General features: G+C 42.7%; 1 protein-coding gene across 3 annotated transcripts in view; it reads left to right on the forward strand.

The window, feature by feature from the left end:
• JAZF1 (JAZF zinc finger 1) overlaps window positions 1-18,032 on the forward strand; it is a 327,155-nt gene that overhangs the window by 276,800 nt on the left and 32,323 nt on the right. The gene's annotated exons all lie outside the window — the stretch shown is intronic.

Consider the following 18,032-nt stretch of genomic DNA (forward strand, 5'->3'; position numbering starts at 1 on the left):
AGACCGTTCTCCCTATTTTGCTTATTTTAAACATTTTCCATAATGAATGTTAAAAAAAAAATTCCGAGTGCCTCCTGTGTGGCGGGCACCAAGCTACCATAGTGAGCCAAAGGAGACCTCATCCCCCTCCCGAAGGAGGTTAGGCCTAGTGGGAGACGTTGGTATTGTAGGGGGCCAACAAGCACATTCTTGTCTTCCCCTCCCAGATGTAGAAGCAACTGAAAAATTAAACAACAGCCAGAGGAAAGATCAAAATCAACTTTATTAGTGACTAAAGCCAAACTGCAGAACGGAACTTGGATCCATAACCTTTGGGCTTCTCTTAGTATGTCTTCCCTGAATTCAACTTATTTCCCAAACCGCCCTTTTACACGGAGGCCGAGCAGACCCGAGTACACCCTGCGCCCTGAGAGGAGCATGCACAACCCCTTCTCCCCAGTTCAGAGAGCCACTAAGTAGTTGCTCCTCCATGGGCAGGAATGAGTAAGGACAGTCAAAGGAGGCTGGAAAGATCCCTCCTCTTCTTTTTCCCATCCAAGAGGCAGGGAATATATTTCCCTGCCCCACAATCGGAGTTTAAACAGGCAGTAAATAAATATAACCTTAACCATGACAAGTGCTATATAGAACTCAGTGATATGAGAGCATCCCGACAGACATTCAGGAAAGGCTTTCCCTGAAAGATAAGTAGGACTCAAGTAGGTAAAGAGGGAAAGGAGGAACGTCCCGCCAGGGAACATTTTGCAGAAGCTCTGTGAGGAGGAGCCTGGCAGGTCCCAGGTACTGAAAGAGGCCAGCTGACCCGTGTGAGGCGAGGCCAGGGCATTCGGCGGGGACCAGGGCACTCTGGGTTGATCCTGAGAGCAAAGAGAAGCCACCTAGAATCACACCATCATCTCTGTAGCATCACCCCCTTGACTGTGGCTAAAAAGTTGATTTTTCTCTGACAGTTTGCAGCTCTCTCTTTCAGCCATCTCCTATCAAGGGAGGTGACTACAGTAGTATTTCTCAAATTGTGTTTCAGAATATTTACTTCACAAAATAGTAGTTGGAGGGAAAGGCATTTCCTAATAAGATAGGGAAAGGGATGGGTTAGACCAAAGTACACTGATTTCTTTAATGCAGGCCTTGTTATTCTCCAAGGGAAGGATTTAGTAAGTTTCCCAAACTTAGTTGACTCTGATTATGGGACCTCCTTTCTAAGGGCAGTTTGGGAGACTCATGGCTGATAAGACACCCTGTGTTTTATCACGATTAGGCATTTCGAAGATAGGACAGGCGTGCGAGACAGACGGATCAGAGTTCCTATCTGTACTTCTCCCTTTACACATCACTAATAATACCCACTATCTAGGTTCTTGTGTGAGTTAAGTGTGAGAGCTTGTGTATCCCCCAGCATTCAATAAATGTTCATCTCTGTGGTCTGGAATTTTCAACTAGTTGCTTCAGGAACAGAATCAGCGTCACCCTCCTGTAGAGGATGAATTGGCTCATTTGTGGCGGGCATTTGTCCATTCCTTTACATAGGTCACCATATTTCCCTTATATTTTATTCTGTGAAGATTTACTTTCCAGGATCTTTGTGTAATATTTGCTATGTAAATCTAAGGAATGCTGTGAGAACCTAGTATAACTCTGTGCTCCGCTTTTCTGGATATTTCTATGACTATTTATTCATATATAATATGAATTATGGGGGCAGTTTTATACCGGAGAGTGTTTTATACCTGACTTAATGTGGAGTGACTCGTGGCCAACACCAGATAACCATGACTGCCCCAATTAGTAATGGGTGCCATAGAACCCCATGAAAATAGTTTAAAAGTGAGAGTTTATTATTTCTCATGTAAGAACGTTTGGAAGAAATGGAATCATTTCCTTTCCCTCAGACATAAAGAAATCTTTCTGACACCTTGCCTATTTTAACAATTTCCCACTGAGAGAATTAATTTATGTTGTGGTAAAGATGTATCATTTCAGTCTGTCAAGATCATTGGTAACTTATTTGCTGCTTGAAGAACGTTCCATGTAAACATCAAAAATTAGGGGAAACGGTTGCTTAAACCTCTACCCTGTACAGTTTTGATTGTGTACATTTTTCAATGTTTGAAATGTTATTTTACCTGTAGTTAGAGAGATCAGCTTATTTTGCCTGACTAATGTGGTTTCTTCGTTCACTTTCATTGCCAAGTTATAAATAATATTCCAAGTTTCTGCCTCCTGAATTCACTCTTCCAAGTTCCACATTTAAGGTGTATTCCAGGTCCAGAAGTAATAGTCCCTCTTGTAGAAAATCTCATTTATAAAATAGTCTTTAAAATATACTGTCTTGACTGAATTAGAGCTCAGCTTTATCCTGGAGTTTCAAGTATTTCTCAGGTATTCTTCGACCTAATATTTATTTTGCAATTTCTAAATCCTAGGAGAATCTTCTTACCTCATCTTTTTCATTTTCTATCCTAAGTTGTTTTGTTTTTTTGAATATATATATCTCTCTAGGTATATGTAAATATAAAAGAAAGTATTCACTTAAGGAAAGTTAGAATGGCTTAAATCATGAGTTAGCAAACCTTTTCTGTAAAGGACCAAACAGTAAATATTTCGTGCTTTCTAGGCCCTGTGGTCTCCGTTCCAGCAGCTCAGTCCTGCCTTGTAGCATAACAGTGGCCGTAGAACTCTATAAATGAATGGGCATGGTGTGTTCCTTCAAAACTAGAAGTTTTTGTAAAACTTTATTTATAAAACCGGGCCAGTTTTGGGGCGCCTGGGTGGCTCAGTCATTAAGCGTCTGCCTTCGGCTCCGGTCATGATCCCAGGGTCCTGCTCAGTGGGAAGCCTGCTTCTCCCTCTCCCACTCCGCCTGCTTGTGTTACCTCTCACGCTGTCTCTGTCTATATATCAAATAAATAAATAAAATCTTAAAAAAAAAGAAAAAGGCCAGTTTTGGGCTCACAGGCCATATTTTGCCAACCCCTGGTTTAAATCATAAAGATACGTAATTTAAAGATCAACTTCATTAAATTCCCTGCAAATAAAGTGTCAAAAGAATTCATACCTATTTCCTTAGAGGTAATAATTATTAAGGGGGAAAGACAACTAACATTTGTAGAGCGTTTATTATATTCTTACTGTATATTTGATGTATGATGTTTTTAATCCCAACACCAGCTCGACTGAGACATTATTATTCCCATATGCAGGTTAAAGAAATAGAGGCTTTAATAAGGTTAACTTAACAAAGCCCCATGTCTGTCTATTCAAAAAATGTGGTCTTTCCAGTGTACTTGCACTTCCACACTAAGACCTTTTAGAAAACTCTTATTAGACCTTCAGCCATCTAGCTGCTCCAGTTACCAGCTTGACAGTTCCAATCCCAAAATACAACAGCATGTTAAGATAACTGGAACTGTGGTTCACTTTCTTTTTTTTTTTTTAAAGATTTTATTTATTTATTTGTCAGAGAGAGAGCGAGACAGAACACAAGCAGGGGGAGAGGCAGGCAGAGGGAGAAGCAGGCTCCCCGCCGAGCAAGGAGCCCGATGTGGGACTCGATCCCAGGACCCTGGGATCATGACCTGAGCTGAAGGCAGCCGCTTAACCGACTGAGCCACTCAGGCGTCTCCTGTGGTTCACTTTCATTCACAGAACTCCCATTCTACCATTCAAATAGTAGAGAACTAACCACTTTGGTTTAGCATGGGTTTTCTTTAAGAATGAGCTGGAACTGATTCCAGAGAGCCAGTTGTTAAATATTCAGGTTTGCAAACCCATTGTTAGAAGGATCATCTTGAAATTGGCCATGGTGGGACTATTTACACCAATCAAATTAGCAAATGCTACCTATCAGCACCCCACCCCCACCACACCCGCTCTCTTTACCATTATACCAGTGGTTTAACCTTTCAGTAGTTTTTTTTTTTTTTTTTTAAGATTTTATTTATTTATTTGACAGAGAAAGAGAGAGCACAAGTAGGCAGAGTGGCAGGCAGAGGGAGAGGGAGAAGCAGGCTCTCTGCTGAGCAGGGAGCCCGATGCGGGACTCGATCCCAGAACCCTGGGATCATGACCTGAGCCAAAGGCAGACGCTTAACCGACTGAGCCACCCAGGTGCCCCAAACCTTTCAGTAGTTATCAGATTAATCTTACTTTGTCATTCAAGGGATCACGGTCCTAATTGTGTCTGTGAATAAACCTAAAGCAAACCTCAGTCACCAATAAATAATGGCCGTTTCAAACAATGGATTGCTTTGCAGTCATTCACAGCGATGTTTAGGTGACTAGGTAATGGCACGGAAAGGTTTTCACATTATTGGGTTACAAAACCACATGTGCAGCATGATCCCAATTTATTTTTTACTCTAAAAAAGTTAACTGTGGTTATCTTAATATGATAGGAAAATGGGTGTTATTTTCTCCTTTCTCTTTTCCCATTTACTAAGATGAGTCTGTTTTACTTTTATAACTACAACTGTTTAGTGCATATAACGGGAAGATATAAGCAGGATTATTGATGGCCCCCTACCCTCCAAAAAAGAGTTTAATGAATTTATTTTCTTCAAATTAATTTAATTATCTTTTCTGGAGGAGGAAGAAGGTCATCCTAAAGGTTATAGCTTTTGCAGATTGTATTGGTTATCAGTGTCTGTAAATTAGTTAAGAAAGTAATTTCTCCCCCCACCCCGACCCCCACCCCCATATTTGCCACTGAATCTCTTAAAACAGTGACTCTCCATCAAAATCACCTGGAAGATTTTTGTAATTTTTTTTTTTTTAATTTTACGTAAACTCTATGCCATACATGGGGCTCAAACTCACAACCCTGAGATCAAGAGTCACATGTTTTACTGATTGAGCCACCCAGGCACCCCACCCCCACCCACCCAAACCTGGAGGATTTTTAAGCCACTTTTTGCTTGGGTTCCATCCCTGAAACTCTGATTCATTATGTGGGTGGGGCTTCGGTACTAGGAGTTTTTAAAAGCTGCCTCAAACTAGATCATTCTAACCTATAGCCCAAGTTGGGAAAGCTCTCTTTTAAAATGTGATCAGTCTAGTTGTCATAGCCGTGTGTTTTCTTGCTTGGGTTAACATATTTCCACCTTGCCTGCTAAGACTCCAGAGATGGGTCCAATGGGACTGGACAGATGCTTGCTTATGTCTTAATGGAGAAGCCATGGAAAGAGTTGGCTGGATTTCTGGTTATAACAGCATTGCATAGTCTCTCCTGGAAAATATTTGTATATATATTTTGGCCCACTCTGGGGGGGGGGGGGCGGATTCAAATATTAAACCAGAGAAAGGCACCCAAGGAAATTAAACCAATTTTTTTGTTTTCTTGTTTAGGCTCCCTATAATGAGTGTGAAGTCACAGATAATATCTATTAATGCATAATTTGTGTTTTTATGTTGTGTTATTTTACTTCATATTTCTGTGTCTCCTGCTAGTTGGCCTTAACGGTAGACCCTTAACACTCCTTTATGGCTTTTGCAATAAGCTGTTCAGGTTATAAGATTTTAAAATTTCCAGGAGTTCCTGATCCACAGCAGGTCTTTTTAAAAAGTATTAATTTTTCTCTCAGGATGGAAATTACACTGCAATATAGACTGATAAAATTTTACTTAACATTTAGAAACTATTTAAATGGAGTTGAGGTGGACTCTCCCCACCCCTGCCATGCCTTTATTTTTAGAAGACAAAATAAACTTAAGTAGGCTTAATAGAAGCAGAAAATCTCAGAGAAAGATAACTAAGGTGAGGTCTAAACTAACATACCTCCCCTCACCCACCCAAGGAGAAGGAGGAAATAGAAGGAAAAACCTCAAAGAGAGAAATCCTATTCTGTTTCATGGTGGAAAACGAGAAAAGAAAAGCAAAATATTTCAGCGTGACTGAATTTTGTGACCTACTTATGAATGCCTGAAGCCATAGTTTGGTCTTTCTCACAGGTTCTGCCCTAAAGAGTTGAGTATAGAGACCATGCCGAAGAAACATTCCCCAAAATCTTCCTATTAAGAAAATGGCATCGATTTACATTTCCCTTTTCATATAAAGGTGCCATCTTGTTGCTGGAGAATGACAAGATGTTGCTGTATTATCTGGCCTGCATTACGTTCAGGGTCACTAACACACCCTTTCCTGGCCCATGGTTTTTTTGCTCGTTTGTTTATATTCTAATTTGGTCTAATCATTGTTCTTTCATCTTCTTTTTTGATTGACTCGTAAAAACCTCTGTGCTGCTTCCTGAGGGTCATGCTCCAATCTTGAGGCTAGTTCTGCTTCCTTCCCCACCATCTTATGTGGCTACTTGTTTTTCATCTCCTCTCACCTCTCAAAGTGTTGGTAGAGTAAGGATGGCAACAACGAAGTAGTATTTCAATTACTTTTCCGTAACTACACAACTTACAAGAAACCTTCCTAAACAAAACTCTTTCTTGACTGGAAGAAAACAATCAAATCAATGGTGATCTGTAATAATAATAGATTAGACCTTTCTAGTGCACTTTATAGTGCACAAAAGCATTCACATTCACCATTGTCAACCCCACTTTAAAGACAAAAGAAACTGAGTCTTACTTAAATGATACCTTGCCCAAGTTCAAGTGGTTCCCAAATGGCATAGCCACTGTTTTCCACAGCACCAGGACTGGGCATCTTTTCATTCAACACAATTTACTAAGTATCTATTTTGGTATAGGTGCTGTGCCAGGTATTGTGGGTACAGAAAAGCATACGGCATAGCTCTTGTGGATTAGAACTTACATCTTTTAGTAGAAGCCAGTCATACACGTGTAGGACAGACACGTAATGAACATGACATAAACACAGATGGCCTAAATTATCAGCATGGGTGATTAGTAAGACAAGAGCGATACAAACGGCGTCATTCCCTCTGTGCTGTTTTAGCACAGTTACAAGCTGTATATTCACACCCATAAAATGTCTTAGATATTGTAAGGCAAACGTACATTCCAAAGGAGTTGCAATGAGGTGAGATCAGTGGGAAAGTGACCTGGGGCAGACAGTTTTCTACTCCATGATCATTAGCGAATGTCAGCTTAGGGAATTTTAGTGATCAGACCTGGATATGTTAACAAAAGGTGTTAGTGAATCTGGGGTTTTCTGGGTCACCTTTCAAAACTCTGGGAGTGTAGCAGTAAAGGTGTGAGAGCCTTAAGCATCGGAGGGATCTGACTTCAAATCTCGGTTCTGCTGCTGGAGAGAGTGTTGGCCTTAAATTTTTCCAAGTCTCAGTTTCCTTATCTGCATGTGGGAGGCAATCCTACCTCACTGTGAAGATGAACGAGATAGAGGGATGGCAAGATCCCCTTGTGTTAACACGGTCTCTACTGAAACCACCAGCTCAGAAAGGACATTGGCTTTGGAAGGGCCCGACTCTGCATAAGACTCTGCAGGGGTATAGAAGCCCCGTATGTTCAGGAACAGTCTGCTGGCAATGGTGGGATCGGCCAATGTAGGCCGGCTAGTTAGGGCTGCTTGAAGTAGCTGAATCGCACGTTCAAAACAAAGAAAACACTTTTTGCTCTTAACTGAACCCTGCCCTTTCGGGCAGACAGTATTTCACCAGCCCTGGCCAGGACCGCTCGTGCGTGTTTATTTTTGGTCTGCACTAACCTCAGAAAAGGCTGGTTCCAGGAATGTGCATTACAGGTGGTATTTGCTAATGACCTGCTCTGGGCAGAGACACATTTTCTGAAGGAAGGTGGGGCGGGGGGCGGGGGGCGGGGGTGGTCCTATCTGAAAACAAAAAAGACGCTATGTTATTAATATGGGAGCATTTAAGATAACCACTTTACGACCAGGGATGGTAGAAGTAAAGAGTTAGCCGGTTCACAGATTTTTAGATCTTGTTTTGTTATTTTAGTAAACGTAATAATAATAGCCCTTTTAATTGTGGAAATTCAAAGCACTACGAAAATGGACTATTGAATGTTTCTTAATACACTCCTTACGAGCTCTGTCCCCCCACTTGTTGAAGGAAATGGCCACACAGACCCAGCCACCACTGCAGTCGGAGGCAGGGGGCACCCACTTTGAGCTTCTTTTTCATTTTCAGGGCCCTTTACGATGTGGTGGAACTACACATTGCACTAATAAGATCTCTCTAGGTCATAGGGCCACATAAAGGTCATCTCAAGGTCTTTAGGACCAGGTGAACTTTGACGACAGCATCTTGGAAACTCCCTGCCCTCCTTCCTGTGAAGGGCAGAGAACATCCTCAGAGCTGCCCTGAGGAGGGGTGAGAGCATCAGATGTCACTGTTCCTCCACGACGCGCGGAGATCGCATAGCTTCTTCAGAGCTCCAAAGCCAAAGTGAAGTTGGCCTGGCACTTCCAGTCCAGGAATTTAGGGTAGTGAAACCATGTCCACAAAAGACAAGTACAAGGATGCACAGAGCAGCTTTATTCACAAGAGCCCCAGATGGTTAATTCACTTGTCGGTAAATGGGTAAACAAATCGTCATCTGTCCATACAGTGGGATACAGATTTAGGAATAAATAGGAACAAAGTAATGTTACACCAAAAAACATGGGTGAATCTCAAAGAAAAACCTCCCACTGAGTGAGAGTAGGCAGACACAAAAAAGTACATAAGAAATTCAAGTACGGGCAAACCAATTTGTGGTTTGTGACGTACAGACGTCAGAACAGTGGTTGACTCAGGGAGTGCGGAGAGAGGCGTGTGTACACAAGAGAACTTTCTGGTGGGATATGGTCCATATCTTGATTGAGATGTTGGTTACACAAAGGGATCTATTTGTTAGACTTCTCAGTTATACCCTTGAGATCTTTGCACTGCACTGTGGATGTACTTGCCTCAGTTAAAAAAGAATTGGTGGCCCGGGCAGAAATGAGGAACAAGAGCCCACAGCTTCCACCCACTGCTTGAGCGAGCAAATAGCGTTTCCTCTGCTGTAAACAATCCATTTAAGAACAAAGGAAGTAAATACATGCAGTCCTTTGAGTAATAAAATCTCTGGAATTTCCTCTCCATTGAAGACTGACAGTAAGTGGAATCCCTTATTCTCAGCTTGCTTAGGAGCCCTGAGGAACCAATAGCATGGTCAAAACAATTGTAATACATACTAGATGAAGAAATAAAGCAGGCAGAAGAGAGGAAAGAAGAAGAGAACAAGCAGAGCTAGTTGCCAAATGCTTTGTTTTAGGTCACAGTTAGAATTGGTTAATGACTAAAAGGATTCTTGATAGAAAATTCTAGCATCAGGATCTTCCAACAGCCAAAACGTTTTGCTCCCCATGAGATGAGTGCTTCGTTATGTTGAGAATTTTTCAGGGAAGAAAATTAAAGCAGCTCAGTTCTATCCTCTGAAACTCTAAATAAACCCAGTTTCTATCATGGGCAATCACTCAAAAGCAGCTTATCTTTGGATGTAATATTTGCAGTGACAGAGGTATCTATAATTTACCTTCTAAGGAAAATATCTTTGAGGCCTACCATTTTAGCAATACCTTGCTTAATCATGTATGCTTAGTTATAAACCAAAATTTCATCTCTACTATTAACTGTGTTTAATCAAACTCAAGAAAAATAATATGTCCACTGTTAAGAATTCCCACAAGAAATCTTAGAAGTCTTGACAGTCCTATTTCTCCTCCTGCTGGAAACAGTTCGTGTCAAGGCTTTGGCTCTCAGCCCGAGTTGCTTGTTTTTTGGCCCAGCAGGGGTCTCTGCACTGGCCAAAAAAATATCAGCAGCGATCACAAGATAAAATTATTTTAAAGAGCACACATGAAGACTGCACTGTGCTCCTTCAGCCCCCCTACCCCCCCCACCAAAAAAAAAGAATGCAGTCTCTTTAAGCCAAGATCCAGAGCTCACTCGTATGCCGGCACCCATCAGTGCACAGTTCTCAGTAACTTTCCTTTGAAAGCAAGTTCCAGAGCCGAAATAGGAGTGCTAAAGAGAGCAATGGATTGTAAGCCTGGAAAACTGGAAACATGAATAAACAAACAGACGAGCAGTCCCCCGGACACCTCTACTGCAAAGGTGATGGGGATTTAACACCTGATGAATTTGTAGCCCGGCCAAATGTCTGTGTTTCCAAAGAAGGCTTTTCTTTTCCCTCCCATCTAAAATACAGCATCTTAAAATCAGAGAAGCCCTTTCATCTTCATGGGTATCACGGCAACAAACTTATTTTAATGTCTTTTCCATGTGGGTCTAGTTTTCAGAATAAAATGATCCCCAGGCACATCCAGCTGCACAGCATTAAAGCATCTGCAGAAAAATGGGGAAGAATTAAGCTAATTTGTTCCTGCAAAAAAGACAGTCAAGGTACAGAATCTCCCAGCTCCTGTCCCAGGGCTTTGTGCAGCCTGGAGATGCACTAAAAAGAAAGCAGTATTTGACAGGAAGGGAGAAAGTTAGGCTGCTGGACCCTCTCTGGTGCCAGGGACACAGAGGTTTCTAGCAGCTAGCCACCAAGCTTACATCATTCCTCCTTGGAAAACTGGTTGCTGGTGTTAATTTATATCCATAAGACCAGCAGTGAGTTGACTTGATCTTACCAGAACGAAGATGTGTTTCACACTCCACTGGACTCAATAAGTTGTTTGTTTGTTTAAACCTAGCCAGTTCATGGTCTCTTTGGCATGGAAACACACATCAAAAATCATCCCTGAGAAACTGAAGTTGGTTGGGGGCAACTGTATAGGAATCTGAGATTTAACTATGCCATGATGTGCTATGTTTTCTACGTAGGCACCCAATTATTACTTTTTTTTTTCCCTAAAGGCAAAAAAGGCAGCCAAGGTAGGCCTGAGAACAAGTCACTCAGAGAAACTGTTCTTCCTCTTGTTAAGTAATTTTGAATAAAGTAGATAAAGTAGCTAGAGAGTGCCTGTCACTGTCAACCAGCTAAGATGTCTCTTTACAGCCTGGGTCTGGGGGCTTTTTAGTTTTAAAATAGATACATTTTTCAGAATTGCCATAATAACAAGAAATACCAAGTAACAAGAAAAAAACATGTGTAAAGCAGATTTCTCTTTTAGCAAATAGTGAAAAAAGGTGTTTTCTGTGTGAGATTTCTCAAGCTCTCTATAGGCTATGTAACTGCATAGTTAAAATTCCAGTCACAAAGTTTGACAGGAAAACAACTGCATAGAACCTTAAATTCAGGGGTGGAAAGGACCTCAACGTGCTTTTCCGTTGGCCCCTGTGTTGCCCTTTTTGTCCGCCAGGGAGAACCATGTGGCGTTATTTAGGCTGAACTCCTGTACAGTCACAAACACAAGGACCAGTGCCAGGCACTCCATTCTGGCTGATGTTTTTGGGACACATCATGATCCTGTATTTTGAACAGGCCCCCATACCATCCCCTTACATGACTACTTTCTAAAATTACATGAAGTTCTAGACCATAATCATGTCGAAAGTTTCATCCCATGAAAAAAAAAAAGTCTCCCTAAAATTCAACTCAATAAAGTTAATTTTGGCAGAGCACTCAGATGCTATGAACAGTATTTCACTGCCATTAAAAGGAAATAGTCTTTGAAAAAATTATTAAAGCCACTTGGTTTCAGTAATATATGTGTGTGTGATTTAGAATATGCTATGTGGTACCTAAAGGAAATGATTTTCTTAAGACTAACAAAACTTGACAAATCATTAACTTTTAAAAACATAAAATTAAAACGTTGCAGCTCAGTCGCAAGTGACCTGCCAGAGGGGCCTGGCCTGGAGTTGGTTTTAACAGGCTAGATGGGTTCCTACCACCACCTGTGGACAACGCACCACAGCCTGGAGGGTTGGTTGGTTTTTGTTTTTATTTTCCCCCTGGAAATGAATAAGCCCCTTTTGGAAACTAAAACCATAAAATTAAAATTATGAAGTAACTGCAAATATAAACATTGGGATTTTAAAATTCTCTTCAGAAATCAATCCGAGGTTCTGGGATAACGACATAAGCTTGCGTTACAGAAGTGTGCGTACACCATTGGTAATTAATACAGGGTACTTGGCAAGTACACAGCAAATTAAAAGTTCAGTAGAATCCAGTTAACACACGTGTAAATAATCTATAGAGCCGTGTTTCCTAAAGTGAATCAGTAATAAATTTTCCAAAAAGGATTTCTTTGTTTTGCTTCTCCACAAGATCTGTTTCCTGGCATCATCATAAGAGGAAGATTTGCCAGGACTAGAAAGCTCGTCCTTTGTCACGTGGGAGCCCTTGAGCTAAAGCTATCGATGTGGCACAGTGAGGAACTTCGTCCCTTTAATTCTGTCAAGCAAGGAAGGCAAACTGGAAAATAAATTATGCTATATTTAAACTTGAAAGGAGTTTCATGTTCACGGTAGCAGTCACTCTTAAAAATAGCATCTCACAGCCTCCTAGAATTTCTGTTCACTTTGTCTGTATTTTCTATTATATGATTATATATTTTGGAAAGATGACAGTCAAAAGTGAGTGGATATTTTCTCAGAACATTTTGCCTCTTTTGTAATCTTCCAGAAGGTGGCAATTTATGGCTCCTTCAGAGCAATGTCAGGTTCTTGTCTCAAAAGCATTCTGAGTGGCCTGAATTTATTAACATAATAAACCGTATTGTTACTTAGGTGCCCAATTAATAGTTGTCATTGGTTCTTCTCACTGACAGAGGAAGATATGAATCAGGTCTGCATGCTGGTTCTTTACAGTCTTGTGTAGTAAACCGTCTTCCCTGGGTTCATGAGGCTCGCCATCTGGAACTCTGTGGCGTGAAGTTAGTTCAGGTGACCCCAGCACAGTGTTACTGCGTCTGAGGCCTTGGGCTTCATTCCCATATGGGCCAATTGACTGCATCCCAGGACCATGAACCATGCCCCTGATGCTAGCTGAATGTCAAACAACGGGTAATATGGTCCCTCAAAATCTCTCCAGAAAGAGCTGGTGAAGCTATGGTAAACACACGGGGGCAGATCAGGTTCTCGAAGAGTTGCTTTCTCCTCTGGCTTGGCCCAAGGGGATGTGAAAATAAGATTATGTAGAAAACAATTCAAAGTGCCTGTCTCTGAAATACTCTGAATGACCTCAATTTAGCTGTAACATGTTCATCTTCCCAGTCTTTGGTGTTTGGTACCAATGTCTTTGGTATATTCAAAAGAATGGGAGACTGACAAAGATGAATTGGTAAAAGTAAATGTCTTAAAACTGCGGAGGCCTCAAATCATTGGTACTTGTTGCCGAGAAAGGACAGAGATTCTATAGCTTGGGTGAAGAGACTCAGTTCCACTTCTTGCTCCCTTTAAAATGATGGTCAGAGGAACATGCAACTTGTGATCTCGGGATCTTGAGTACAAGCCCCATGTTGGGTGTAGAGATTACTTAAATAAATAAACTTTAAAAAAATAATAAAATGATGGTCAGAGATGGGAGAGCAGCTCCATTCCCTCCTTCATCGAATGGGAGTTCTTGGAAGAGAGTGGCCGTGGGTGATGCAGTGGTTTTATTATGTAAGTCGTCGTTTCTTACCCTTAAAATTAGGAGGTGCGTTTCTGCCCCAAACTCCTCCTGACTGAGGAAAGCAAAGGAGGCAGGCCAACATGGCATAAAAGAGCATCAGATATAGGCAGCCATCATCTTGGCTGTTGTAATTGTAAGCTATCACCAGCATGAAAAAGAAGAAAAAATAGGGTGCTTCACACTCAGTAGGTGTAAGCATTGTCTGGGGAAACTTAGTTTCATGTGTGAGTATGTCAAGTTCTGTGTTGTGATATAAAATGTTATTTTTCGCTGGATCATGGTCAGAAAATTTGAAGGACAGTGTTACAGGCTCACCTGTAGTAGAAGTGGAATGACAGGCTCAAGCTCATGTCGCCAAATTGGGTGAAAGCAGAGTCCAAGCTTCCTGTTCCTACTCGTGTCCTTTCCGTCTCTGTCACACTCCAGCCACTATGAAATATGAGTGTGTTTTCGTAGCCAGTTGTGTTTGATTCAGAGTTCTCCCCTCACAAGACCTCAGCAGACCGTAGCCATGCAATGCCTTCTGGGCCTGCAGATCCCAGAACATTCCCAGACTCCCATCCCCAGAACAAGCACAAGGTCCTTTACTAGAGTTTAGCCACAAAGAGGAAGAAAAATGCTTTTTCTCTATTTGCCCTTTTTTTGGGGGAGGGGGTTCCTAGAAGTCTCTCCTTTGTTTGATCAATTATCCGTCCTCGGGAATAACTGAGCACTTAGCTTGCAAGACCATCCCTGGGTCCATCAGGATGACGTCCTGGTGGGAAAAGCTACAGTCTATACCCTAAGCAACTCAGTGGGAAGGAGAAGAGACTGGTCCCAACAAATAAGACGCCAGTGAGAAATCCGTATCCATGCCAGATGGTAACAGCAGGGCAGGGAGGGGCCCAGAGGGCAGAGAAGGCCCCTCTGCTGGGCAGGCGTAGTCTGGAAGGGCTTCTGGAGAAGAGGATCTCCTCCTAGAACTTGTTTTGCATTTGGATGTGACCCGCAGGAGTCCAGGCCTTGAGTTCCCTTCCCAGAAGCCCGTCTTTCCTCCCAAAGAGGTGGCTAACCAGAGGCCCAGGCTTTCTAGACAGGTATTTTCTCTTGGCTCCGTCCTGGGGTAGGTGAAAAGGATTTCTTCCAAGTATCACAGGAGCACGTACAAACACCCACCTCTATCAGTCCCTTAAAACCTGAGGCGAAAATAGATGTGCGTTCCTCTGGGTTTTAGCACCACATCGAAGGTATTTTGGGTGTTTAAGGTATTTACCCCTATATCCAGTCCAGACCACCAGATCTGTATACACTCCCTTCTAACGGTCTAAAGATGCAGAGAAAGCCGAAACAACCTACGTAGAAAACATAAAGCAGAAAGAGGGTCGGCATTCCCCTATTTCTCCAAGAAAGCCCCGCCTTCTCTGTCAGAGCTCTGGGCAGCCTTCCTTCTTTGTCCTCCCTTGTTACCTTGAGTTGATTTTTCTCGCTAGGGCTCTTGTCCCCTTTTCCTGTCCTTGTTTTGACAGGGAAGAAAATAAACATAGTCGGTGATAAAGCTGGGCATACTGGCTCTCCAACCGCAGCCTCTGCCAAAGGCCAGCGTCCTCTCGGTAGCCTGCCCTTCCGAGTGGTGATTAGTCGTATGGGAATTTTTACGGTAACCTCCCCGAGGAGCAATTTCACCAAAGAGTAACCCTCTTGTCTAGACCGTACAAACCCATAAAGTCATCACTAGCTGGGATTTCCACGCTACAAAGCAGCAGGAGAAAAGACTGCCTCTAGTCTTGAAGGGCTTTCAAGTATAGAGCGCGCATTGTGGAGACCTGCCGTCCGCCCCAGGGCATGGACCCCCCGTCCGGGAGGAGTAATGGAAACTCTCCCACTGACTCCGTCAACCAAGGAAAGACACCTCACTTGTGATTTCTGCTTTATTGGCATTTACACATCTCCTTGCATGTTAAACCTAGTACACTATCTGGGATTTTATTATTACAATTTATTTTTGAGAATGATCCAGCTGTGCCTTTTACTTTCTTGCTTGCCAAAGCTAATTATTAATTAGTGAGATAAAAGCAGTTTAATGCTTGACGTTTTAAGAAACAAGGCTGGCAAAACTTACCCAGAGAGAGAGAGAGAAGGGGTTCAGACTTTTAACCTGGTGTTCCTTCCGCGTTAGGGACTTAGCGAAGTGTGGGCAGTTGTAAGGACAGTAGTGTTATTGACAATGGACAGTGGAAACGTGCCCACTGGAGGGAGAAGAGCAGAAGGGGCAAGGTGTGTCCTGAGCCGCCCGTCAGAGTCTCCCCTGAGTAGAGTGGAATCGGATGACTGAATTCTATAGCCAGTAGATTTCTTTTAAGAAATGATGTTTGTTTTTTAAGTAATCTGTACACCGAATGTAGAGCCCTAAGATCAAGAAAGAGTCGCATGTTCTACTAACTAAGCCAACCAGGCGCCCCAGAAATGTTGTTAAAATAGAGATCACTTAAGGAGGAAAACTGATCAGGAGATAGGACTTATGGAATAAAATAGTTATGAAAACAGTTGAAGAAGGACCCTCTGACCCCTACCCCAGCTTGGCAAGGGGCATCAGAATTAGCCTGTGGTGCACCCACCTGGAGGAATGAGAAGAAGAATGTTAGGAGTGCCTGGGGCGCTCAGTCCGTTAAGCATCTGACTTTTGATCTCAGCTCAGGATCGTGAGTTCAAGCGCTGTGTTGGGCTCCACGCTGGGTGTGGAGTCTACTTAAAAAAAAAGAAAGGAATAACAATGGTAGTCACCATGTGGGGACGCCTAGAAAGTGCTGTGCCCTTTGCTGAGCACATTTTTCACATCCTCATTTTATATTTGAATGGAAACTGAGAGGTCAGAGATGTTAAGTAACTTGCCCAAGGGCACGCTGTTAGTAAGTTTGGGTGCCTGGATCTTAACCCAGGTCTGCCTTTCTCCAAAGCACGCTCCTGGTTGCTCTCCTCTGTGACCCCTGGAAATGTGAAATATGAAATGTGATTCATTTGTGTGCCCTTCAGGAGTACTCAGTACATCCTCTTCCTCTAGGATGACTATTTTCCAGGAATAACTAGGAGAGGTATTCTTGTTAATATGCAGAACAAACATTTGAGTGCCTACTGTGGGCCAGACATATGTGCCAAGATAAAAGCCATAACCCCCATCCTCAAGTAGCCCAGAGACAAGTGGGGAAGAGACAGATGATGAAACCCACACAGGATGCTAAGTTCCTTGATGGAGACCAGCTTGGCATGTACATAGAAGGAAGGGACACCTAATCCAGCCTTGGAGGGAGGAGTCACGGAGGACTTCTTGGAGGCAGTGATACTCACTCTGAGTTTTAAGAATCAGTACCTCTTAGATGAAGAAAAAGAAAGCGGGTGTATGGTTCAGATGGATAGGGAGGGAGAAAAATGCCCAGTTGGCAAGAGTTGGCCCTTTTTTCAAAGTATAATGGGAGGCCACTGGAGGATTTTATACAGGGGAATGTCATGGTTTGCCTTACATTTTTAAAAGATGATTCTGACTGATGAATGACTGCTGGGAGACAGGCTAAGGATGGAGAAAGGGCAGTTGGTATCTATTGCCACCCTCCAGGAAAGGTGGCAGCAATAGAACCAGGGCTTAGGGTGGAGCTGTGGAGGGACGTGGGGTGTTGGGAGGTAGAGCCTACAGGAGTTACAGGAGGAGATGGAGAGTGAAAGGCAGGAGTGACTCCTGGGTTCCTTGCTGGAGCAGCTGTGAGTGGGTGGTGGCACCATTTCCTGGGGACGGTGGGGCAGGGACAGGTTTTCAGGGGCAATATACGGTCAAGGACTCTCTCTTTCAGAACTAAGACATGATCTTAAGTCATTGACTACCTCTGTCATGATAGACTGTATTTCAGTAGTTCCCCAATTTTTCCCGGTCTGGGAACATCCTAAAAATATGGATCCCTGGGATCCACTCTAAATTTAGTCAAATGTGAGGGGGAGAGCCAGGAATTGGGAGCTTCTAGCAGTTTCCAGGTGATTCTAACACCGCCAGCCCAGCATCAGGTCACAGACCTAGTTTGCAAGCCACTGCTCTTTCATATTTGCCAAGGCCAGTCATGATGACCTGAAGGCTGTTTGAGCAACATTCCTGTCCAGATGCAAAACCCCTGTCATGCCACACCATCTCTCCTGTTTATTGTTGCCCGCTGAACCACTAGCAATTTTCCAGATAAGTCATTCTAAAATTAGAGGAAAGGTTTGCTGACTGCCCTGACTCAGGCTATACTTCTTTGATGTTTTTCCCTCGATGTCAGGCATATTTCTAATAAGCAGGGAACCCTGAAAGAATAGCCTTTTCCTAAATGACAGGAATGTTCCCACATACTAATGTTTTTCAGAAGGACCTAAGGCTCAGATGTCTGTCTGAATGATCTGATCCTCATAAATCGGTGGATTGGTTCTGGAAATCCCATGAGCCTCTGCTCTCTCGAGAGATTTATGGCACTTCCCGCTCTTGTTGAGGCCAGAAATAACATCATAGCTCCCTCAGCACTTTTGGTTTTCGTTCCTGAAGGGGCGGTGAAGGA

This window comes from Mirounga angustirostris, unplaced genomic scaffold, assembly GCF_029215605.1.
Source record: "Mirounga angustirostris isolate CCGP_5_RB_7025 unplaced genomic scaffold, mMirAng1.0.hap1 SCAF_12, whole genome shotgun sequence".
In the NCBI taxonomy this organism is placed as follows: Eukaryota; Metazoa; Chordata; class Mammalia; order Carnivora; family Phocidae; genus Mirounga; species Mirounga angustirostris.